Source organism: Sapajus apella, unplaced genomic scaffold (genome assembly GCF_009761245.1).
Source record: "Sapajus apella isolate SASKATOON/1434 unplaced genomic scaffold, GSC_monkey_1.0 scaffold1, whole genome shotgun sequence".
Classification (NCBI taxonomy): domain Eukaryota; kingdom Metazoa; phylum Chordata; class Mammalia; order Primates; family Cebidae; genus Sapajus; species Sapajus apella.
In genome coordinates, this window is record NW_022436941.1 from 48,940,334 (window position 1) to 48,964,746 (window position 24,413).

General features: G+C 42.1%; 1 long non-coding RNA gene across 3 annotated transcripts; it reads left to right on the forward strand.

Moving 5' to 3' along the window:
- The first annotated feature begins 7,385 nt into the window (after positions 1-7,385).
- Positions 7,386-18,364, forward strand: LOC116550310. 3 transcript variants are annotated; one of them, XR_004268324.1, is made up of 3 exons: positions 7,386-7,793; positions 8,356-9,251; positions 17,931-18,364. It is a non-coding gene; the product is annotated as an uncharacterized LOC116550310 (long non-coding RNA). The 3 variants fall into 3 exon arrangements; XR_004268328.1 differs by having other exon boundaries at positions 7,396-7,793; positions 8,356-8,470; XR_004268325.1 differs by lacking the exon at positions 17,931-18,364 and having other exon boundaries at positions 7,396-7,793; positions 8,356-8,470; positions 9,133-10,390.
- The last annotated feature ends 6,049 nt before the right edge of the window (positions 18,365-24,413 follow it).

Consider the following 24,413-nt stretch of genomic DNA (forward strand, 5'->3'; position numbering starts at 1 on the left):
TAATACCCTAAAAACAGGCATGTGGACCAATGGAATGGAATAGAGAACCCAGAAGTAAAGCTAAATACAGCCAACTGACTTTCAGCAAAGCAAACAAAAACAAAGTGGGGAAGGACATCCCATTCAACAAGTGATGCTGAGATAATTGGCATACCCCATATAGAAAAGTGAAACTGGATCCCCTCACCTCTCACTTTATACAAAAATTAAGATGGATCAAAGACTTAAATCTAAGATCTGAAACCTTAAAAATTCTAGAAAATAACATCAGAAAAACTTTTCTAGACATTGGCTTAGGCAAAGAGTTCAAAACCAAGAACCCAAAAGCAAATGCAACAAAAACAAAAATAAATAGATGGGAACTAATTAAATTAAACTAAATTTATTTTGCACAGCAAAAGAAAGAGCTCAAACCAGTAAGAAAAAAACCAAATAATCCCATCAAAAAGTGGGCACAGGACATGAATAGACAATTTTCAAAAGAAGACATGTAAATGGCAAAAGAAGATACGTAAATTTATTGTGTGCCTCCCAAGTTCTAGGCAAAGGAAGGGTGAACAAGGTAGATAACTTATTTTTAATTTTTAATTAATTAATTAATTCCTTATTTTTCAGACAAGTTCTGGCTCTGTCACCCAGGCTGGAGTGCAACCTCTGCCTCCCAGTTTTAATCGAACATATGAAAAAATCAAACATGAAAAAAATGCTCAACATTACTAATTACAGATAAATGAAAATTAAAACCACAGTGATATACCACCTCACTCCTGTAACAATAGCCATAATTTAAAAACAAAAAAATAATAGATTTTGGGCCAGGTGTGGTGGCTCATGCTCGTAATCCCAGCACTTTGGGAGGCTAAGGCAGGCAGATAATTTGAGGTCAGGAGTTCAAGACCAGCATGACCAACAAGGTGAGACCCTATCTCTAAAAAATTTTTTTCTTTTTTTCTTTTTTCTCTTCTTTTTTTTTTTTTTAAAGATGGGGTTTCACGATGTTGGTCAGGCTGGTCTTGAACTCCCCACCTCAGGTGATCCACCCGCCTTGGCCTCCAAAGTGCTTACAGGCATGAGCCACCACGCCCAGCCTAAAGAAATTTTTTTTAAAAAGGCAAGGCAAGGCCGGGCGTGGTGGCTCATGCTGTAATCCAAGCACTTTGGAGGCCAAGGCAGGCGGATCACCTGAGGTCGGGAGTTTAAGACCAGCCTGACCAACATGGTGAAACCCCACCTTGTTAAAAGAAAAAAAAAAAAAAGGCAAGGAAAATCAGGGCAGAGAAGGGAAGGGAAGGGAAGGGCAGATGTGGATGGAATGTGGTAAAACAGGGACACTTTTTTTTTCTTGGAGATGAAGTCTCGCTCTGTCACCCAGGCTGGAGTGCAGTGGTGTGATCTTGACTCACTTCAACCTGCGCCTTCCAGGTTCAAGGGATTCTCCTGCCTTACCCTCCGGAGTAGCTGGGATTACAGGCTACAGGCACATCATCATGCCTGGCTATGCGTAGTATTTTTAGTAGAGATGGGGTTTCATTATGTTGGCTAGGCTGGTCTTGATCTCCTGAGCTCGTGATCCATTCACCTTGGCCTCCCAAAGTGCTGGGATTACAGGCGTGAGCCACCACACCAGGCCCAAGGGGACACTTTTACACTGCCAGTGGGAATGTAAACTAGTACAACCACTACAGAAAACAATATGAACATTCCTTGAAGAACTAAAAGTAGAACTACAATTTGATCCAGCAATCCCGCTACTAGGTATCTACCCAAAGGAAAATAAGTCATAATATAGGTCATTATATAAAAAAGACGCTTGTGCACGTGTTTATGGCAGCATAATTCACAATTGCAAAACTATGGAACCAGCCAAATTACCAACAACTGGATAAAGAAAATATGATACATGTACACTATGGAATACTACTCAACCATAAAAAGGAATGAAATAATGGCATTCACAGCAACCTGCATGGAGTTGAAGATGATTATTCTAAGCGAAGTAACCCAGGAATGGAAAACTAAATATCATGTTCTCACCCATAAGTGAGAGGTAAGCTGTGAGTATGCAAAGGCATAAGAATGATATAATGGACTTTGGGGACTTGAGGGGAAGGGTGGGAGGGAGGCGAGAAATAAAAGACTACACACTGGGTACAGTGCACACTGCTTGGGTGATGGGTGCACCAAAATCTCAGAAATCACCACTAAAGCACTTACCCATGTAACCAAAAACAACTTGTTTTTCAAAAACTGTTGAAATAAAATAAAAATAGCACACTATTTTAAAAATTAAAAAAAAAAATGATACCTGACTCCCCACCCCAGTTTCACACAAATGCATGTACATACTGCTTTCCCGTTCTTCATAGCATATAACTCAAGCTAAAATTACATAATTTGTTCATTGCACAATTCCATCAATAAGATTTAAGTTCTGCTCTTCTCCACTTCTCACTAGTGCACTTGACTAGTCTTAAAATAAAAAAAATTAAAATAGGCTGGGCATGGTGGCTCATGCCTGTAATCCTAGCACTTTGGGAGGCCAAGGCACAGTGATTACTTGAGATCAGGAGTTCAAGACAAGCCTAGACAACATGGTGAAACTCCATTTCTACTAAAAATACAAAAATTAGCTGGGCATGGTGGCAGGTGCCTGTAATCCCAGCTACTTGGGAGACCACAACCCAAGAATCGATTGAACCGGAAGGCAGAGGTTGCACTCCAGCCTGGGTGGCAGAGCCAGACCGTGTCTGAAAAATAAGGAATTAATTAAGTAAGTAAGTAAGTAAAAATTAAAAATACATTCTCTACCACTCTTCCTGTGCCTAGAACTTAGGAGGTGCACAATAAATGTTTGCTAATTTAGACACACACACACACACACACACACACACACTAAGGTATTTGGCAGCAGAGAGAGATTATCATGATAATTCTAAAAATATGTAGCACTCATAAGAGTTTAAGTTGATACGATTTTTCTTTTTTTTTTTTTTCCTTTTGAGACAGAGTCTCTCTCTGTCACCCAGGCTGGAGTGCAATATTGTGACGTAGGCTCACTGCAACCTCTGACTCCCGGGTTCAAGCGATTCTCCTGCCTTAGCCTCCTGAGAAGCTGGGATTACAGGCGCCCACCACCACACCCGGCTAATTTTTGTATTTTTAGTAGAGACAGAGTTTCACCATGTTGGTCAGGGTGGTCTTGAAAAGCTGACCTCATGATCCGCCCACCTGGATCTCCCAAAGTGCTGGGATTACAGGTGTGAGTGCACCCGGCCGATACAAATTTTCTAAAGAGAAATGTTACCATCTTTTTTTTTTTGTACTGTTAGTAGAGATGGGGTTTTGCCATGTAGGCCAGGCTGGTCTCAAGCTGCTGACCTCAAACGATCTGCCCCATGGGCCACCTAAAGTGCTGAGATTACAGGTGGGAGCCACGGCATTTGGATATCATCTATTTTAAAAAAAAAAAAGAGCTTCAGAAAGATCATGACATTCAATTCAGGAAGTCTACTTGTAGGGCGGAATAGAGATTCAGACAAATATTTATCTATAAAAGCGCCCTTGTAGCATTATATAGTAATGGGAAATATAAGGCTTGGTTAAATATATTATGAAGCCATAAAATAATAAATGGTTATAGCAAAAAAATTGTTAGGCTGGGGGCAGTGGCTCACGCCTGTAATCCCAGCATCTTAGGAGGCTGAGGAGGGCAGATCACCTGAGGTCGGGAGTTCAAGAGCAGCATGACCAACATGGAGAAACCCTGCCTCTACTAAAAATACAAAATTAGCTGGGTGTGGTGGCACATGCATGTAATCCTAGCTACTCTGGAGGCTGAGGTAGGAGAATCGCTTGAACCGGGAGATGGAGGTTGTGGTGAGCCAAGATCACGCCATTGCACTCCGGCCTGGGCAACAAGAGGGAAACTTCATCTCAAAAAAAAAAAAAAAATTGTTACAGCAATTAAATGGCTATAGAAAAGGGTGTGTCATCTGTTACTAAATTTGAAAAGTAGGTAACAAACTAGCATGATCAGTTTTCCTTATACAAGGTAAAACTTTCCTGACTGGGCTCAGTGGCTCACTCCTGTAATGCCAGCAATTTGGGAGGCTGAGGCAGGCAGATGACTTGAGCTCAGGAATTTGAGACCAGCCTAGGCCACATGGTGAAAACCCATCTCTACAAAATACAGAAAAAAAAAAAAAAAGAAAGAAAGAAAGAAAAGAAAATTTAATTGGGCATGGTTGCATGCGCCTATAGTCCCAGCTACTCAGGAGGCTGAAATGGAAGGATCACTTGAACCCAGGGAGGTCGAGGCTGCAGTGAGCCCAGATCGCAGCCTGCACTCCAGCCTGGGTGACAGAGTGAGGCCCTGCTTCAAACAACAGCAGCAACAAAAACAAACAAACAAAAGACCTGGCCTACCACGTCACCTTCCCACCCTCCCCTTCCCATCTCCAGCTCCAAAACAAACAACTTTGTAAAGTGTGTACTCCAGAATGTCTATCATTGTTACTTCTTGGTTGTGAGATTATGGATGTTTCAGAGTTTCTTCTGTGTGCTTATCTAGGTTTTTTTGTTTTGTTTTTGAGATAAAGTCTCACTCTATTGCCCAGGCTGGAGTTCAATGGCATGAGTCACTGCGCCCAGCCTTATCTGTGTATTTTTAAATGTTTACAATAAACTAATAAAACAACATGTTGTTTAACTTGTTTCATTTTAAAACACTGTTTAAAATTATTATAAGTAAACCAAAGTGGATTTCCTAAGGACTTGTAGCTACAGAGTATCTCAAAGCAGAAAAACTGAAATTTGCAAGTGAATTAGAATCATAAAAAGTCTGAATATTTTCTCTCTTCATTACTGTTACCCAAACATTTATCTCAAGTGGAAACATTTTTCTCTGGGCTCCAGAAAAGATTTGTAAAATTGCTACTGCCTGCCAAAAGAAATTAATATTGCAAATAATAATTAGGTTAACAATGAAAACCCTGGGGGGTAAATTAAAAAACCACAATTCACAATTATCCTTGAGTGGAATCTGCAGAGGTTGGAGGTAAATGGAGAGCTCCTCTTTCAAAGTCAAATCAAATCAGTGGTGTTAAGCACCACAGCATGGACAGGACCCACTGAACTAAGCTCTGAGGAAACACAAAATGTGTGACCCAAAGTCCTTGCTCCCCAGAGACAGCACTAATGTAGCCGAGGAAATTCCTGTTAGAAATCGGTTTGCAGTGAGTAGGAAGGATGGTGTGAGGTGAATAGTGGGGTTGTGGATAGTGTGGATTGTCATTCCTTTGATCTGAACCAGGGGTTGCAAAAACATAATCTGAAAATCGAATCAGCCCTGCAGACAAGATAAAGCATTTATAATACTTAAAAACATGTTAGAAACCAGCTGGTTGTGGTGGCTCACACCTGTAATCCCAGCACTTTGGGAGGCCGATGTGAACAGATCACTTGAGGTTAGGAGTCGGAGACCAGCCTGACCAACATGGGTGAAAATGCGTCTCTACCAAAGAGTATAAAAAATTAGCCGGGTGTGGTGGCGTGTGCCTGTAATCTCAGCTACTTGGGAGGCGGAGGCAGGAGAATTACTTGAACCTGGGAGGTGGAGGTTGCAGTGAGCTGAGATTGCGCCACTGCACTCCAGCCTGGGCAACAGAGCCAGACTCCATCTCAAAAAAAAAGAATAATAATAAATTAGAAACCTATTTAGCTCATTTCAGGCATAGCACAGAGCAACTAATCCAAATCACAAATTTCAGTTATTTGTTCCTACAGGTATAGTTTTTGATTATTATATTTAAGCTATTCGTGGATTCCTACTTGAAAATTGACCGACATTTGTCAAACAAAAAAATCCAGAGAATACTGATTTTTGACGACAAATATGAAAGTGCTGTGCTATTTATTTATTTATTTATTTATTTAGATTGAGACAGGGTCTCTTTCTGTTACCCAGGCTGGAGCGCAGTGGTATGATCATGGCTCACCACAGCCTCCATCTCCTAGGCTCAAGTCATCATCCAGCCTCAGCCTCTCATGTAGCTGGGACCAAAGATGCACACACCATGTCCCGCTAATTTTTTGATATTTTTGTAAGGGCAGGTTATCACTCTTGCCTGGGCTGGTCTTGAACGCCTGAGCTCAAGAGATCCTCCCACCTCAGCCTCCCAAAGTGCTGGGATTATAGGCATGAGTCACCATATCCAGCCTACTAAATTTTAATAACGGTAACTTCTGCAATTCTCAGGAAATAGCTGCTAGGTAGGATTTCCTCCTAGGTCACTTTTCTCTCCTTTCCTCTCCCTTCCACTACCCTTTCCTCTCTTTTTCTGCTTTGCCAGAATGAGTCTCGCTCTGTTGCCCAGGTTGGAGTACACTGGGGTGATCTCGGCTTTCTGCAACCTCCATCTCCCAGGTTCAAACGATTCTCCTACCTCAGCCTCCCGAGTAGCTGGGATTACAGGCATGGACCAACGCACCTGGAATTTTTTGGAATTTTTTAGAGACAGGGTTTCACCATATTGGTCAAGCTGGTCCCTAACTCCTGACCTCAAGTAATCTGCAGGACTCGGCCTCCTAAAATGCTAGGATTACAGGTGTGAGCCACTGTACCTGACCTCTAGGCCACATTCTTATAGCTTTGTCCTGTCACCATTTATCTGCCAGGAACAAAATAAAGAAACAAACACAAGTAAGCCAATGTCAAGGAGGAAAAAAAAAAAAATCAAAACAAATTAAGATTCTATCATGCTGGGAAGGTAGGTATAGATAAATTCCCCTAGCACCCTAATGGCCAGGATATTGAATTTCCTTATCCTGAAGACAGTCAGGAGTGTCGGATATGGAGACAGACTAGAAATTTAAAATCAGTCTCTAAATTTTAGAAACAAGGCTGAGTGCTGTGGCTCATGCCTGGAATCCCAGCACTTTGGGAGGCTGAGGTGAGCAGATCACCTGAGGTCTGCAGTTTGAGACCAGCCTGGCCAACATACTGAAACTCTGTCTCTACTAAAAATACAAAAATTAGCTGGGTGTGGTGGCGGGTGTCTGTAATCCCAGCTACTCGAGAAACTGAAGCAGGAGAATCTCTTGAACTCAGGAGGTGGAGTTTGCAGTGAACCGAGATGGCACCACTGCACTCCAGCCTGTGCAACAGAATAAGAGTCCATCACAGAAACAAAATGTATTGATATGAGTTCATTTTGAAGATCATTCTCCACACTTGGAGCATGAGACTATGCCTCTCAGCAATTTTGGTCAGTCTCCAGATTAGTAACTGTGACTTGCCACCCTGGCTGATGGGCTGGCAGGAAGGAGTGTGTCGCATCAGAGATTGCCACAGGCACTCAGGGCAATGTGATTTGTTGCTTAAAGAGGGAGGCAGCTCAAGAGCATCTCATCCTCCCGCTGCTGAGTCATCCTGCTCTGGCAGTTATTTAAACAGAAGCCTCCAGGAGACATATAATCAACACTGCACTCAGACAATGCCCAGACCTCCAGAAATCATGTGTCAAGCTCGGATTGCCTTAGACAGGTGCAATTTGAAAACAGCTTTCATCTTCTTTTCTGTCATGTTGGTACACTATGGGTTCTGACTTCTGACTCCTTTTCTCACAAGAAGTTCATCCACCTGTCACTCTTATGGGACCTTGGCACCAGAGACAGCAATTCATCTTTGAAGTTCTCTAACAGCAACAGTGGTATTTCTGACTTGGCTTTCTTGTATTTCTCTCACGTTGACAAAATTGGTTGAGCATCTACCATGGGCTGCATGTGAGCTACAGGTAAGGCTTGGCTAAAGGATGAATAAGACCCACTCCTTATCTTCAGGAACTTGTCTAGCAGAAGAGTCTGTCAAGTAATCAGGAAACCCCAATATACAACGTGATAGCTTGAAGACAGGTATATACAAGATGATGCTCTGGATCTTAACTGTTTGGGGATTACCTTGTCTGAAAGCTATCACCCTTTTTATATGCCATTTGGGAGGAATTAGGGGGATGTGGGAAGCATCAAAGGGATAGGGGAGGATGGACATTTTAGAAGGGTTTTTCAAATTTGACAATATATTTGCATTTCCACCTGTCTGCCAGCCCTTGTCCAGTTTGACCTGGGCACTCACTGCTGGCGGTGAGTAGTGTTGATAGTTCTTTTTCCTGCCCATCCTGGAGGTGTTCCCTTCAATATGTCAAATGAGGACTCCTGTTACATTTGGCTGTCATCTATCAGCCACAACTGTCCAGCCCAGAAGAGCTGGCCTTGGCTTTAGAACCTGCATCCTGGCTGGCCTTCTTTACCACTTTATTAAGGAATCTGACTTGCTCTTTGGTATCCTATGTGCTCCAGGTGCTGTTGATGAAACTGCTAAAGGAGCTGAATGTGACTGACGTCTTTGGAAGGATGAGACTTAGCGTGCCTGTACAGTTGTGTCTAAATGCTGTCCTTACCTCCCAAAGGAAAGGTATTGTAAATAAAGAGAAAGGTCAGAGGCTTAAACACTAAATATGAGCTAGGAGCTGTCCTAGACACTATGTAAAAGTTTTATTTAGTTCTCACTGTAATGTTGGCCTTATGTTAGCATCCCATTTTTTAGACTGAGGAAATTATGGCTCAGAGAGGTTAAGAGACTTATTGAAGGTCACACAGCTCCACAAATGTTGTGTAGATTGAATGCGTACATGGGTCTATGCGACTTTGAATCTTGTTTTCTTTACATTATTGGAATATTTCCCAGAAGGAAAATGAAATATTAACATGGCAATAAGATTTCTTATTCCAGTCTGATTATTGGGTCTTCCAAGAGTGTTATAGGATGCATAGCCTGAGTCTCTGAAGCTTTGTTCTGAAGCATGCTACCAATCTGAACAAATTAGTATGCAAGGAAGCCACAAATTATACTAAAATCTAATTCATCAGAGGAAAATTTGGTTAAATATATTTACATTCCCAGAACTATTAATATCGAAGAATAAAACACAGAGTGGGAAACAGACGAAGAGAAAGAAAATACGCATGTTTTTATGACTTGTTGATATCTATGGGGTTTTTCCTTAAGCCTCAAAACAATTTACAGCATTGCCAGCAGCATTCAGTACATTCAGAACAGGATCATTTCACCCACAGCTGAACTAGGGCCATGCCTGGGACAGACAGAGCACGGCCTTCCAGCAGACATGGCAAGGAGCAAACCAGGGTCAGCGAGTGAAGAGGAGGGCAGGCCCATTTGAAGCAACACTGTTTATGTAAGTGTGATCTAACTGCTTTCACTGAAAATGGGTCAGACTCCAGTTGAGAAAACCAGGGGTCTCAATGACTTCAGCAAAATCACTCGGCATTTCTTTCAGCACCTCCGAGGATATGGCCCTGTGACGACGTAATGACGTTTGGATTAATTTCAGTTGGCCGTGTTTCCCCCTCCTTTCGTGCTTCCTCATACTTGATTTGCTCATTCGTTTTTTTGTTTTGCTTAAATACACTAAACTAAACAGGATACATTATATGACAGTTCGTGATAAATTTACCACTGGGAATAGGGAAAAAGTATGGGATAAAGAAATAGGTCTTTTTCGCCTCTCACAGCTGTGATTCAGTTCTGACTCAAAAGGAAGTGTGCCACCTACTGAATCACAGAAACCACTTCCTGTGGCTGTTTGGTTTATTCTGGAGGAGCATCAGGCCAAGTGCTGCCCTGCCCTGACCCTGGCGGGCTCTTCAGAGCCAAGGCATTCACAGCTTGAGGTGGTTTGGCCTCAGACTCTTGAGAACATTGCATATTAAATTACAAGTGTTTCGTTTCCTAGCAAGGAGTCTTTAGCAACATGCAAACGAACATGTGTTATTTGCAAACCAAGTGTATCATTACTGAACCTGAATATCCTTACTTTCTCATAAGGTATGTATTCCGGATGACCAGTCTTAAGATCTGAATGTACACTGGCTCTGTTTTTACTGAGGGCAACATGGACAGTCTGCAGGGTTGCATTAACCAACTGAGGGAGTTCAAGAGTACCCTTTAGTCGGTGAAGCAACACTGAACTTGTATTCACTCACTCAACGTATTTTTGGGCATGTGCTTATTGCCATGTGCCGAGCTAGGTAGGGGTAGAGGATACAGTGATAAACAAGACCCTGCAGCTCCTGATCTCATGGCTCATGTGTTCTACACTGTAAGGGAATTACGCTCTGTTCCCGGGGCAGGGGCCTTCCTCTGTTCACCATGCAGCCCCAACATCTAGCACTTGGCCTTGCATAAAAGAACCTCTAAATCAAGCTTGTTCAACCCAAGGCCATGGGCCGCATGTGGCCCAGGATGGCTTTGAATGCTGCCCAACACAAATTTGTAAAATTTCTTAAAACATTATAAGATGTGTGTGTGTGTGTGTGTGTGTGTGTGTGTGTGTGTGTGTTTTAGTTCATCAGCTATCATTAATGTTTGTATATTTTCTGTGTGGCCCAAGACAATTCTTCCTGTGTGGCCCAGGGAAGCCAAAAGTTTGGACATCCCTGCTCTAAATACTTGTTTGTTGAATGGATACATGAAAAGAAAGAAGGAAGGAGGAGGAAAGAAGGGAGGGAAGAAGGGAGAAAGGAAGGGAAGAAAGAAGTAGAGAGGAAGAGAAGTGACAGCTGGCGCGGTGGCTCAAGCCTGTAATCCCAGCACTTTGGGAGGCCAAGGTGGGCTGATCACCTGAGGTCAGGAGTTCGAGACCAACCTGGCCAACATGGTGAAACCCCATCTCCACTAAAAACACAAAAATCAGCTGGGTGTGGTGGCACATGCCTGTAATCCTAGCTACGTGGGAGGCTGAGGCAGGAGAATCTCTAGAGCCTAAGAAACGGAGGCTGCAGTGAGCTGAGATTGTGCCACTGCACACCTGTCTGGGTGAGAGAGTGAGTCTCTGTCTCAAAAAGAAAGAAAAAAAAAGAAAACCATTATTATTTTTTTTTCGTATTTGCAAGTGAAGAAAAAAGCACCAACGTACTTTTTTTCTTCTGTAATTAGATTTTCAAATAGACTGAAAGTTTCTGTTCTTAGGTGGGTCTGGAGACTCTAGTACCTCAGAACACATGTGGTCTCTTGATTTTTTTTTTTTTAATGTTGATGTTTTTGATTTTATTTTAAAATAATTTTTTGTAAATGAATATGCTTACATATGTTTGGGTTTTTTTTTTTTTTTTTTTTTAGAGACGGGGTTTTCCCATGTTGGTCAGGCTGGTCTCTGACCTCAGGTGATCTGCCTGCCTCGGCCTCCCAAAGTGCTGGGATTACAGGTGTGAGCCACCGTTCCCAGCTGTTTGTGTTTTTTTGAGACAGGGTCTTGCTCTGTTGCTCAGGCTGGAGAGCAGTGGCATGATCACAGCTCACCGTAGCCTTGACCTCCCAGGCTAGGGACTACAGGTGTGCACTGGGGTGCACCACCACACCCAGCTAATTTTAATTTTTTTTTTTTTTTGTAGATACTCTGTTGGCCAGACTGGTCTTGAAATCCTGGACTCAAGCAATTCTCTCGCTTTGGCATCTTAAAGCATTAGGATTACAGGAGTGAGTACCGCACCCTGCCCGCATGTGGTCTCTTAACCAGAGGAGGCCTCTTCTGAACTAGGTAGAGGTCCTAAGAATTTATTCTAAGAGTAAAAGGCTCTTTGTTCTCCTCAGAATAGATCAGAATCCCTAATGACAGAGCATCTACTACTCTAACTTAGGTTACACCTGATAAGACCAGCAATTTTTCCAAGGTATGACCAATGGCCAGGTATTTAATGATATAATTCTATGGCTCAGAGTATCTCAGCCTTTCTAAACCTCACTCTTCTTTTGACAATTGTAAAAATCTTAAACTGACCTCCAGTTGAAATCCTCTGACAAGAAGATATTGTTGGTCACGGGCAGTGGCTCATGCCTGTAATTCCAGCATTTTGGGAGGCTGAGGTGGGAGGATCACTTGAGGTTGGGAGTTCGAGACCAGCCTGGCCAACACAGTGAAACCTCATCTTTACTAAAAATACAGAAATTAGCCAGACATAGTGGCCCATGCCTGTAATCCCAGCTACTCAGGAGGCTGAGGCAGGAGAACCACTTGAATCTGGCGGGGCAGAGGTTGCAGTGAGTCAAGACTGCACCACTGCACTCCAGCTTGAGTGACAGAGCAAGAGTCTGTCTCAAAAAATGAAGAAAAAAATGAAGAAAAGAAAAAAGAAAAAAAAATGAAGAAAAAGAAGAAATCGCAATCTCTTCCTTTATGTAGATTCTTCCTCACTTGAATAATACTTTTCTTCCCCAGTATCGTCTAAATTATCCCAGAGTCAGCCCCTGTGTTTTTGTAAAGCTCTATATAACCTCTAAGTTCTCCTCAACTATCATTTCATTTGGCTCAACAAAGGGCAGGAAGCTAGATTCTAATTGATATTTTGAGGCTGGGCACAGTGGCTCATGCCTATAATCATAGCATTTTGGGAGGCCGAGGTGTGTGAATCACCTGAGGTCAGGAGTTCAAGACCAGCCTGGGCAACATGGTGAAATATCATCTCTAATAAAAATACAAAAAGTACAAAAATTAGCCAGCCGTGGTGGCAGGCACCTGTAATCCCAGCTACTCAGGGGGCTGAGGCAGGAGAATTGCTTGAACCTGGGAGGCAGAGGTTGCAGTGAGCCGAGATCTTGCAACTGCACTCCAGCCTGGGTGACAAGGCCAAACTCCATCGCAAAAACAAACAAAAAAATACCCTGATACTTTCAAAATTGAGGCAATTATAACAGTTGTTTAGCCAAGAATTATGATAGCAATAATAGCAAGAAAATAAATTGGTTCACAAATGAGTCTCAGAAGCTCAGTGATTTTTATTTTTTTATTTTTTGAACTTTTATTTTACAATCAGGGGATACATATGCAGTGTTGTTTTGAACTTTTATTTTAGAATCAGGGGATACACATGCAGGGTATACTGCATGATGCTGAGGTTTGGAGTATGCATGAATCAAATCTGTCATCCAGGTAGTGAGTATAGTACCCAACAGATAGCTTTTTTCAATGCTTACCTCACCCCCTTCCCCACTCTTATATTTCCCAGTGTCTACTGTTCCCCTTTTCACAACTGTACCAACAATATTTTTTCTTTTGTCTTTAAATAGAGATGGGGTCTCGCTGTGTTGCCCAGGTTGGTTTCAAACTCCTGACCTCAAGTGATCCTCACACCTTAGCCTCCCAAAGTGCTAGGATTACAGGTGTGAGTAATTGCGCCTGGCCCATGCCAACAATATTTTAAACCCTTATCTGCGTGTACAAGTTTGCTACTGGTTTTGTTTTGCTCATTACTGTATCCCAAGCATCTATACCTGGCATATAGTACCGGCATATAGTAGGTGCTTAAGAAATATTTACTGAATAAATAAATTAGTTTGAGAGTTAACATTTCAAGTACAACAAAATACCATTCAATTAATTCTCTTTTTCTCCTTTTATCTTTTAAGAGAGACAAATAGGCACACATGCATCAGCAGGAGAGGATACAATTTCCTGTGTTTAAGTTTTTATGATGTTACTTTAGGTCAAATGTCACAGCAAATTATATTGAACTCTTGCCCAATCTATTTTTTCCATTGGAGTATTGGCCCAAATAAGAAATAGCATCAAGGAAAAATTATTTTTTGGCAGAAAAATATCCTCTCTAAATTCTTGTGTGTTTTGTTTTGATTTTTTCCTTAGTGACAGGAGGCCAGTTTCAATCCACTGAAGCACAGATTCCAAATTTTCAATCTGGTTTTCTTGAGTAGTTCCCGAGTGCCAAAAGTGAGGCAATGACACAATATCACGACCAAGGCACTTCCCATCATGCACACGCACACCGGAGTCCAAGCCGTATTCTGGCGACTTGCAAGCTTCTTCCCCCCTAGTATTTACTTGCAAAATAATGGGTTTTGTTTTGTTTTTATTTCAAATGAATTTATTTCCTATATCTTTAACCAATTCTCATAAATTTTTTGTCTAATACACTGGTCAGTGTAGTCCAGACCCTAAAAGATAACATCATAAAACTATCTATGACCAAAAGATAATCAGTATCTTCTATTATCCTTTTTTTTTTTCTTTTAAACTTGAATTTTGACACATTTGGGAGTGAAATGATGACAATAAATGCAAAGTAATTATTGAAGAAACAATAATTTTGTATGAGCTTACTGAGAAAAAAAAGATAACCAAATATATTTTGGCAGCCCCAAACAAATCACATGTGTAATGCAGCAGGAGAGCAGTGCCCTGAAGGAAAAGGTGGCCTGCTGGACAGCCAAGAAAACAGACGGCCCCTGCAAGTAATATGAGCTCCAAGTTTGGACGAGGCCCATGTCTGCTACGAGACTGGGGGCAATTCACTTCATCTGAACCTTAATTTCTTCAGCTACAGACTAACAATATCCTACCTGCTACTTATTTTGTGAATCTCCTTTCTAAAGTTAACTCTATTCGTTGTTCCATAATCCCATACATTCTAGAATCTTTTCCTGTTATACCAAGTTGTCTGTCATTGACAGAGATATTCACCTGGTTGTTTTGGCTTCTCTAATCCTCCTGGTGAGAACACTTCCAAGGGAGCTTTCAATGGCATTTAAGGTCACTTGTGCTCTTGGGCCTAGAAATTGCCTTGATAGTGATTTTAGCTCACACGAGGTAAGTCTTTATTACATGCCCAACCTCTGTATGCATTACTTCATTTAATTGTATACTAGTCCTTTGTCATAGGTTATCAGAGTGTTTATAAGTTACAGGAAGAAAAAAAAGCAAAGTTCAATTGACTAAAACAATGGGGCATTTACAGGCTCACATAACTAAGAGTCTAGAGAGAAGGCAGCCTCAGGTTTGGCTGATCCTGTAACTCCGCCTTGTCTCCAGGTCTCCAGGTTCTGCCTCTGTCCTGACATCCAATGCTCGATTCCTCTTTACATCAATTCTTCTCTGTAGGTTGGGCCGTCAGACGTTACCTCCTTATTTATGTTGAGCAAAGGAGAGAGAATGCCTCTACAAACAACAAAGAAAGTAGCTGTTGGGAGGTGGGAAGGAATTTTATTGTGTGATCAACTAAGGCGTATACAAAGGATAGTGTTATCTGGATTGATTTGAATGAATTAGAATTTACTCTTGGAGCTGCGGCAATTCCCTGAACCACACTGATTGCTATAAAGTGGAAGAGGAATAGACTACATTTTAGGGAGTCGACTACATTTTAGGGATTCAACTACAATGTGTACCACAGGTAATATACTATGAATTTCCAATTCACAGATGAGAAACTTGAGGGATATGGTGGGAGGGAGGTTAAGTAATTTGCCCAATATCACAATTGAACCTAGGCAAAGGCCTGTCTCCAGTTCTAACATTTCATTGACCTCCTGTGTACATTTCTCTCTCTCCTTTTTTTTAGAGTAGGAATCTCACTGTGTCACCCAGGCTGGAGTACAGTGGCTTGATCATGGAGATCATGGCTTCCTGTAGCCTTGAACTCCTGGGCTCAAGTGATGCTCCTGCCTCAGCCTCCCAAGTGGTTAGAACTATATGCCTGACAACACACCCGGCTATTCTGTGTACATTTCTTGAGAGCTTATGATATATAAGAGAAACTCCAAAATAAGGGGAGGGCGTGCTAAGGGGAAGACGACAGCACTATCAAAAGGTGGACATTCAATCTTACTTCTTTTATTGACTAGCTCTGTGACTCTTTTGAAAATGGGAATAATAGGCCGGGTGCAGTGGCTCCTGCCTACAATTCCAGCACTTTGGGAGGCCAAGGCAGGTAGATCACTGGAGGTTAGGAATTCAAGACCAGCCTGGCCAACATGACAAAACTCCATCTCAATTAAAAATACAAAAATTAGTCAGGCATGGCAGTGTGTGCTTGTAGTCCCAGCTGCTCAGAAGACTAAGGCAAGAGAATCGCTTGAACCTGGGAGGCAGAGGTTGCAGTAAGCCGAGATTCCACCACTGTACTCCAGCCTGGGTGACAGAGCGAGACTCTGTCTCAAAAACAAAAAAGAAAGAAAGAAAATGGGAATAATAAAACTTACTTACTGGAGTAGTAGCAAATATTAAAATTTAGACCATGCAGAAGAATGTTTCTCAAAATGACATCACCTGATAATATGTTAAAAATGCAAATTCCTGTTCCTGGGGCCAGACCCACTGAATCAGAAACTCTGGGGATGGAACCCAGCAATAAGTACTTTAGCAAGCACTCCAAGTGATTCTAATGATTGTCAAAGTTTGAGAACCACTGGTCTAACACATTGCCTGGTACATAAGCTTTTATTTTGTTGTTATTGTTCTCAGGACAATGCGTATATTGACTTCTGTCTCCAGGAGTTCATGACTAGGAGACCTACGGAAAGAAAGACAAAAATTATTTAATGCAGAACAATACTGACTGGCGAATACCTAAGTATAATACAGGTTAAATGTGCTTTGACGATTTATAAAACATTGAATTTATTTCCAGCAAGATGACTCTCAGAAGCCTTTATAGATTTTTTTTTTTTTTTTTTTATAAGATGGAGTTTCACCATGATGGCCAGGCTGGTCTTGAATTCCTGACCTCAGGTGATCCACCCACCTTGGCCTCCCAAAGTGTTAGGATTACAGGCGTGAGCCACTGCACCCGGCAGCCTTTATAGATTAGAGAAGAAATGGAAAGGGGAAAAATTCTTATGAACTATAAAGTAGGACAGACAAATTTTCAGTGGTTACTGTCAATGTGAATTTTAAAAGTTACCTTGGCAGGGTGAAGTGGCTCACGCCTGTAATCCCAGCACTTTGGAAGGCCGAGGGGGACAGATCACCAGAGGTCAGGAGTTTGAGACCAGCCTGAACAACATGGTGAATCCTTGTCTCTACTAAAAACGTAATTAGCCAGGTGTGGTAGAGCATGCCTGTAGTCTTAGCTACTCAGGAGGCTGAGGCAGGAGAATTGCTTGAACCCAGGAGGCGGAGGCTGCAGTGAGCCAAGATTGTGTCATTGCACTTCAGCCTGGGCAACAAGAGCAATACTCTGTCTAAAAAAAAAAAAAAAAAAAAATGTTACCTTAAAATATATCAATATAAACAAATAAATTAGATTTTCCTATCATATAGGAACAAAACCCATCAGAAGATGTCAGAAGATAAGGATTTTAGTCCTGATGCTACATTTAACAGCTGTCCCTCAGTGTTCTACTTCTTAAAAAAAGAGAGGTTGGTTCTAATCCTTGGTTCTTAACCAGGAAAAAATAAAGTGAGGCTAGGGCATGTGCAGACTTAAAAATTACACAAAGGAATGTAGGCACAGCCTGTTTAAGAAATACTGGACTAAATGGCCTCTAATCTGTGATCATAGACTAAAGAATAATCAAGTGTTTGCCAGGCGTGGTGGCTCATAACTGTAATTCCAGAACTTTGGGAGGCTGAGGTGTGTAGAGCACATGAGATCAGGAGTCTGAGACTAGGCTTGCCAAGATGGCAAAACCCCCTCAGTACTAAAAATACAGAAGATTAGCCAGGTGTGGTGATGCACATCTGGAGTCCCAGCCACTCGGGAGGCTGAGGCATGAGAATTGCTTGAACCTGGGAGGAGGAGGTTGCAGTGAGCTGAGATCACGCCACTGCACTCCAGCCTGGGCAACAGAGTAAGACTCTGTCTCAAAGAAAGAAAAAAATAATAAACAAATGTAAAATTAACACATAAAGAAAGCACACACATATTAGTAAAATCTATATGACTACCTCTACTTTTTAATTTTTTGCTTAATATCTCAAAGTATTCTAGTATCCTAACACATATTAATGAAAGGAGAACATTTGTAATACGCAGCCACAAAATGTCATCTTTTCTGTGGGGATCACAAAGTCCTTGGCAATCACTTCTATACCAGACAAGTGAGTATTGTCCTTCTCCTTTTCCAGATGGATAAACAGAGGCAACCCAAGGATAAAGGCCTTTCCCAGTGTCACACATTTCAGTCACTAAAAAAGACACAATGGATGCCAGTCTTCTCATCCCCTCACAAATAAACAGCCTTCAAGCTCTTGCAGTCAACAAGAACTTTTGGAATGATTTCACTGCCTGAAAAGGCAGATATATAGATGACATCCACAAATAGAAAGAAAATCAACCTGAACCTAAGTGCCTGGCATCACAGACTCTAAGCAGTAGAGACAGAAGCAAAGTAAAGTTTTAGTAAAGAAGGGTCTGAAAGAAAATACGTTTAGTATAGTTAGTTATCAAGTGCTGTTTTCACATAGTAAATAAAGGCAAAATTACTCTTCTTTAGTAATTTTTAACTCTTGATTAAATCATCCACTCGTTCATTTAATAAATACTTACAGATTGCCTTCTATGTGTTGAACACTCATCTCTGTATTGGAAATATAATAATCATCAAAGTTGACAATAGTAATAACAATAATAGCTAATATAGCAGGTACTGATAATTATTTGTTGAGTGAAATGTCAAAATTCAGTGTGAACCAGCACTGTCTTTGGGGCTGCATCCATTGACTATAATATAGCTAATCTATCTGAAATTTTCCAGCTTTGGGCCTCTCTAACAGAAGAAGCTGTTGCTGGGCCTGCCTTTGGTTGGCGATGCACCCACCAATGAGAATGAATTATGATCGCTTTTCCTGTAAAGACCGCTGGAACTGAGAGCATTGCAATTTTCTTTTCCTGTGGTAGTTTTAAATCACTAGAACCAACTTTACTTTGTTTCCTACTTACCAAAATAGTAAAAACAACATGTAACATAAAAGAAATGCCATCTTAATATTGTTTTGATGACAAAACAGTGTTCCTTTCAGTTGTGCTTCAAATGGAGTAAGACACAAACAGGCTTGGTATGGTGGCTCACACCTGTAATCCCAACCCTTTGGGAGGCCAAGGTGGGAGGAATGTTTGAGGCCAGGAGGTTGAGACCCGCCTGGGCAACATAGCAAGACCGTGTCTACAAAAAATTAAAAATTAGCCGAGTGTAGTCGTGTGTGCTTGTGGTCCCAGCTACTTTTAAGGCGGAGGAGGGAGAATCTCTTGAGCCCAGAAGCTCGAAGCTGCAGTGAGCCGTGATCATGCCATTGCCCTCCAGCTTGGACAACGGAGCAAGACACTATGTCAAAAAAAAAAAAAAAAAAAAAAAAAAGACGCAAACATATTTGAGATTAACTTTCAGTGGTAAATTTGTTCCATGAATTTATTTTATTTTTATTTGTATTATTATTATTTTGAGATGGAGTCTCGCTCTGTCACCCAGGCTGGAGTGCAATGGCACAATCTCGGCTCACTGCAACCTCCACCTCCCAGGTTCAAGTGATTTTCCTGCCTCAGCCTCCTGAGTAGCTGGTATATAGGTGCGTGCCACCACACCTGGCTAATTTTTGTATTTTTAATAGCGATGGGGTTTCACCTTCTTGGTCAGGCTGGTCTCAAACTCCTGACCTTGCGACCCACCTCGGCCTCCCAAAATGCTGGGATTACAGGTGTGAGCCTCCACACCTGGCACCATATATGATTTTTAAGGCTAAATGCTTTGGAAGCCTTAAAAAACATTTCCGTCTTTTTAAATGCCAACTTACACTGATGATGCTCTCAGATGTTAGGAAATCTTTCCAGACAGAAAATGGGAGTAGGGCTGTTGAGGCAGGGAGAACAGTGATGCAATACTCCTTAGTGCTGTCCTGTGGTTTCACAATTTGTTTTTCAATCTGTTTGGACTTCCAAAAGGGAACACTCTCATATGTCACCAAGCACATGAACTAAAGCTTAAAACACTGGAAACAACAACTGTAGAGTTTCAAGTATATGTACATTGATGTATTCATATTCTTTGATGGGACTGCTGGCTGGTGTGAATGTTGAATCTCTTGGGAAATGTAGTTTTCTCTGACAGATTTACTAGCTTGCTCTATCTGAGCACATGAGCAAAAACAATGCCTAATAAAACTTTCTGTTTCCTTCAAAGTCAAACTTGGAAGAAATGAAGGGAAATTGAATTTTCTTTGCTTGACAGTGTTCAAAGTTCTTGTAGTCAGTGTGCTCATGATGACTGCAAACTTTTTTTGTTGCTGTTGTTGAGACGGAGTGTCTCTCTCTGTCGCCCAGGCTGGGGTGCAATGGCACGACCTCGGCTCACTGCAACCTCTGCTTCCCAGTTTTAAGCGATTCTCCTGCCACAGCTTTACCAGCACCTGGAATTATAGGAGGCTGCCACCACTCCCAACTAATTTTTGTATTTTTAGTAGAGACAGGGTTTCACCATGTTGGCCGGGCTGGTCTCGAACTCCTGACCTCAAGTGGTCCAGCTGCTTCGGCTCCCAAAGTGCTGGGATTATAGGCCTGAGTCACTGCGCCTAGCTGCAAACCTTTTATAGTTAGTAAAAAGATGCAGCACATTTTCAACATGAAAAGACTGGTCAGGTGCAGTGGCTTATGCCTGTAATTCCAGCACTTTGGGAGGCCGAGGAGGGTGGATAGCTTGAATCCAGGAGCTGACCAGCCTGTATAATATGGAGAAGCTTCATGATATGGTTTGGCCATGTCCCCACTCAAAGTCTCATTTTGAATTGTAATCCCCATAATCTCCACATGTCAAGGGAGACACCAGGTGGAGATAATTAAATCATGGGGGCAGTTTCCCTCATGCTGTTCTTGTGATAATGAGTGAGTTCTCATGAGATCTGGTAGTTTTATAAGTGGTTGGTAGTTTCTCCTGCATTCACTTCTCCTGCCTGCCGCCTTGTAAAGAAGGCGCCTTGCTTCCCCTTTGCCTTCTGCCATGATTGTAAGTTTCCTGAGGCCTCCCCAGCAATGCTGAACTATGAGTCAATTAAACCTCTTTCTGTTATAAGTTGTCCAGTCCCAGGCAGTTTTCCTCAACTCCCACACACAGACACAGGCTGGCGTGCAGTGGCTCAATCTCAGCTCACTACAACCTCTGCCTCCTGAGTTCAAGCAATTCTCATGCCTCAATCTTCCAAATAGCTGGGACTAGTAGATGTATGCCACCATGCCCAGCTGATATTTTTTTTTTTTTGAGATGGAGTCTCACTCTGTTGCCCAGGCTGGAGTGCAGTGGCATGATCTTGGCTCACTGCAACCTCCATCTCCCTGGTTCAAGCAATTCCCCTGCCTCAGCCTCCTGAGTATCTGGGATTACAGGTGCATGCCACCATGCCCGGCTAATTTTTTTGTATTTTTAGTAGAGACGGGGTTTCACCAGTTTGGCCAGACTGGCCTCAAACTTCTTACCTCAGGCAGTCCCCCTGCCTTGGCCTCCCAAAGTGCTGGGATTACAGGCATGAGCCATCACACCTGGCTGTGTGGTAGTTCTTTACAGCAGTATGAAAATGAACTAATATACCCGATCTCTCCCAAAATACAAAAATTAGACAGGTGTGCTGGCATGCACATGTAATTCCAGCTGCTCAAGAGGCTGAGGTGGGAGGATAGCTTTATCTGGGGAGGCGGAGGTTGCACTGAGCTAAGATTGGGCCACTGTACTCCAACCTGGGTGACAGAACAAGACCCCATCACCCCCCACAAAAAAGAATTAACTAATTAGATTGAAAGATATAAAAATAAAGCTATTAATCTCTTATAGTCCCAGATATAAAGTATGTGCTCTCATGTTATGAAACGGGTAACATAATTATGAATAAGAAAAAAGATTATTGTTCTTTTATGTTCACCAATCTGAGCACCTATAATGAGCACCTACGAGAATCTCCGCTGGTACTTACCAGTCAACCCACTCACTGTCTCCAAGATTCTGTATGTTTTCCACCCTCTGTTGAAGAGCATTTCTGGTCCAGTATACATAGTTAAGCAATAATAGATTGTCAAGGAGAAAAGAAAGTTCTGAAGTGGCATTAAGAATAGCAGCAATAAGTCCAGGCGTGGTGGCTCACACCTATAATCCCAGCATTTTGGGAGGCCGAGGTGGGTGGATCACCTGAGGTCAAGAGTTCAAGACCAGCCTGGACAACATGGTGAAACTCTATCTCTACTAACAATACAAAAATTAGCTGGGTGTGGTGGTGCATGCCTGTAGTCCCAGCTACTCAGAAGGCTGAGGCAAGAGAACTGCTTCAACCTGGGAGCCGGAAGTTGCAGTGAGCTGGGATCATGCTACTGCATTCCAGCTTGGGTGACAGAGTGAGACTCCGTCTCAAAAAAAAGAATATCAATGATAAAACAGAATTGTCTGGAAATGACTGGCTTTGAGGCAGATTGTTTACATAAAACATGCATGGAGGCTCACTCCGGTAATCCCAGCACTTTTGGGGGCCAAGGTGGGCAGATAAGTTGAGGCCAACGCGGCAAAACCCTGTCTCTGCTAAAAATACAAAAATTAGCTGGGCGTAGTGGCACGTGCCTGTAATCCCACCTACTTGGGAGGCTGGCGCAGGAGAGTCACTTGAACCAGAAACGTGGAGGTTGTAGTGAGCCAAGGTTGTGCCACTGTACTCTAGCCTGGGCAACAGAGCAAGACTCTTTCCCAAAAATAATTAGGCCGGGCATGGTGGCTCGCACCTGTAATACCAGCACTTTGGGGGGCCAAGGCAGGCAGATCAGTTGAGGTCAGGAGTTCAAGAGCAGCCTGGGCAACATGGTGAAACCCCATCTCTACTAAAAATATAAAACTTAACCAGGCATGGTGGTGCATGTCTGTGGTGCCGCCTACTTGGGAAGCTGAGTCAAGAGAATCATTTGCGCTTGGGAGATGAAAGTTACAGTGCGTCGAGATGGTGCCACTGCACTCTAGCCTGGGCAACAGAGTGAGACCCTGTCTCTATTAAAAAAAAGAAGAAGAAAAGAAAAAAAAAATGTACTGTATATTTCAAAATAGCTAAATGAGAGGATTTAAAATATTTTTACCACAAAGAAATGATAAATATTTGAGGTGATGAATATGCTAATTAGCCTGATTTGCTCATTCATGTATATATATATATATATATACACACACATATATATGTATATGGAAACATCACACTTTACCCCATAAATATATACCTGTACAATTATTATTTGGCAATTAAAAATAAAACTATTTAAATAAGTAAATTAGCCAATTAAATACAAAGTAGTATAAATAGATTATACAGAAATAAAAGTCAAATTAAGTGTATAATTGCCAGTTCCAGAAACAAGCCTTTAAGACAGTCTTCATTATTGTAGTACACATCACTATGTATTCTCCCAATATTCTTAGATTTTTCTCATCTTTACTATATTACATTGTATTAATGGGCGCAACAAAATGTTTATTTACTTTGAGTCATAGTCAATTTTTCCATATAGATTAAGAATTATCCTTTTTTTTTTTCTTCTGAGACAGGGTCACCTTGCTTTGTCCCCAAGTCTGGCTAGCTCACTGCAGCCTGGAACTCCTGGGGTCAAGTGATCCTCCTGCCTCAGCCCCTAGAGTAGCCAGGACTATGTCCAATCCTCCTGCCTTGGTCTCTCCCAAAGTGCTGCAATTACAGGTATAAACCACAACACCGGACCTAGATTATGAATTATTCTTCTATACAGCTATGGCCTTGTCAGGGGAGTTTGAACCAGAGCAATTCCATCTTGAATAGGAGCTGTGTAAAATGAGGCTAAAAACTACTGGTCTGCATTCCCAGACAGTTAGGCATTCTAAGCTACAGGATGAGATAGGAGGTCAGCACCTGATAAAACAGGTTGCGAGAAAGAAGCCAGCTAAATCCCACCAGGACCAAGATGGTGATGAGAGTGACCTCTGGTCGCCCTCACTGCTACACTCCCACCAGTGCCATGACAGTTTACAGATCCCATGGCAACATCAGGAAGTTACCTTATATGATGTAAAAAGAGGAGGCATGAATAATCCTCCCCTTGTTTAGCATATCATCAAGAAATAACCATAAATATGGGCAACCATAGACTAGCCATTCTTTTATTCCTTTACCTTTTTTGTTGTTTTTTTGAGACGTAGTCTCACTGTCACCAGGCTGGAGTGCAGTGGCTCAATCTTGGCTCACTGCAACCTCTGCCTCCCAGGTTCAACTGATTCTCCTGCCTCAGCCTCCTGAGTATCTGGGATTACAGGTATGCACCACCACGCCCAACTAATTTTTTGTATTTTTAGTAGAGATGGGGGTTTCAACTGTGTTGGCCAGGCTAGTCTCGAACTCCTGACCTCAAGTGATCCATTTGCCTCAGCGTCCCAAAGTGCTGGGATTACAAGCACGAGCCACCGCGCCCAGCCTTTTACTTTCTTAATAAGCTGCTTTCACTTTACGCTATGGATTTGCCTCAAATTCTTTCTTGTACGAGATCCAAGAACCCTCTCTTGGGGTCCGGATCACACCCTTTTCAGGTTATAGCTCTATCACAGCATTTTTAATCCTATGCACTTAACACTTCTG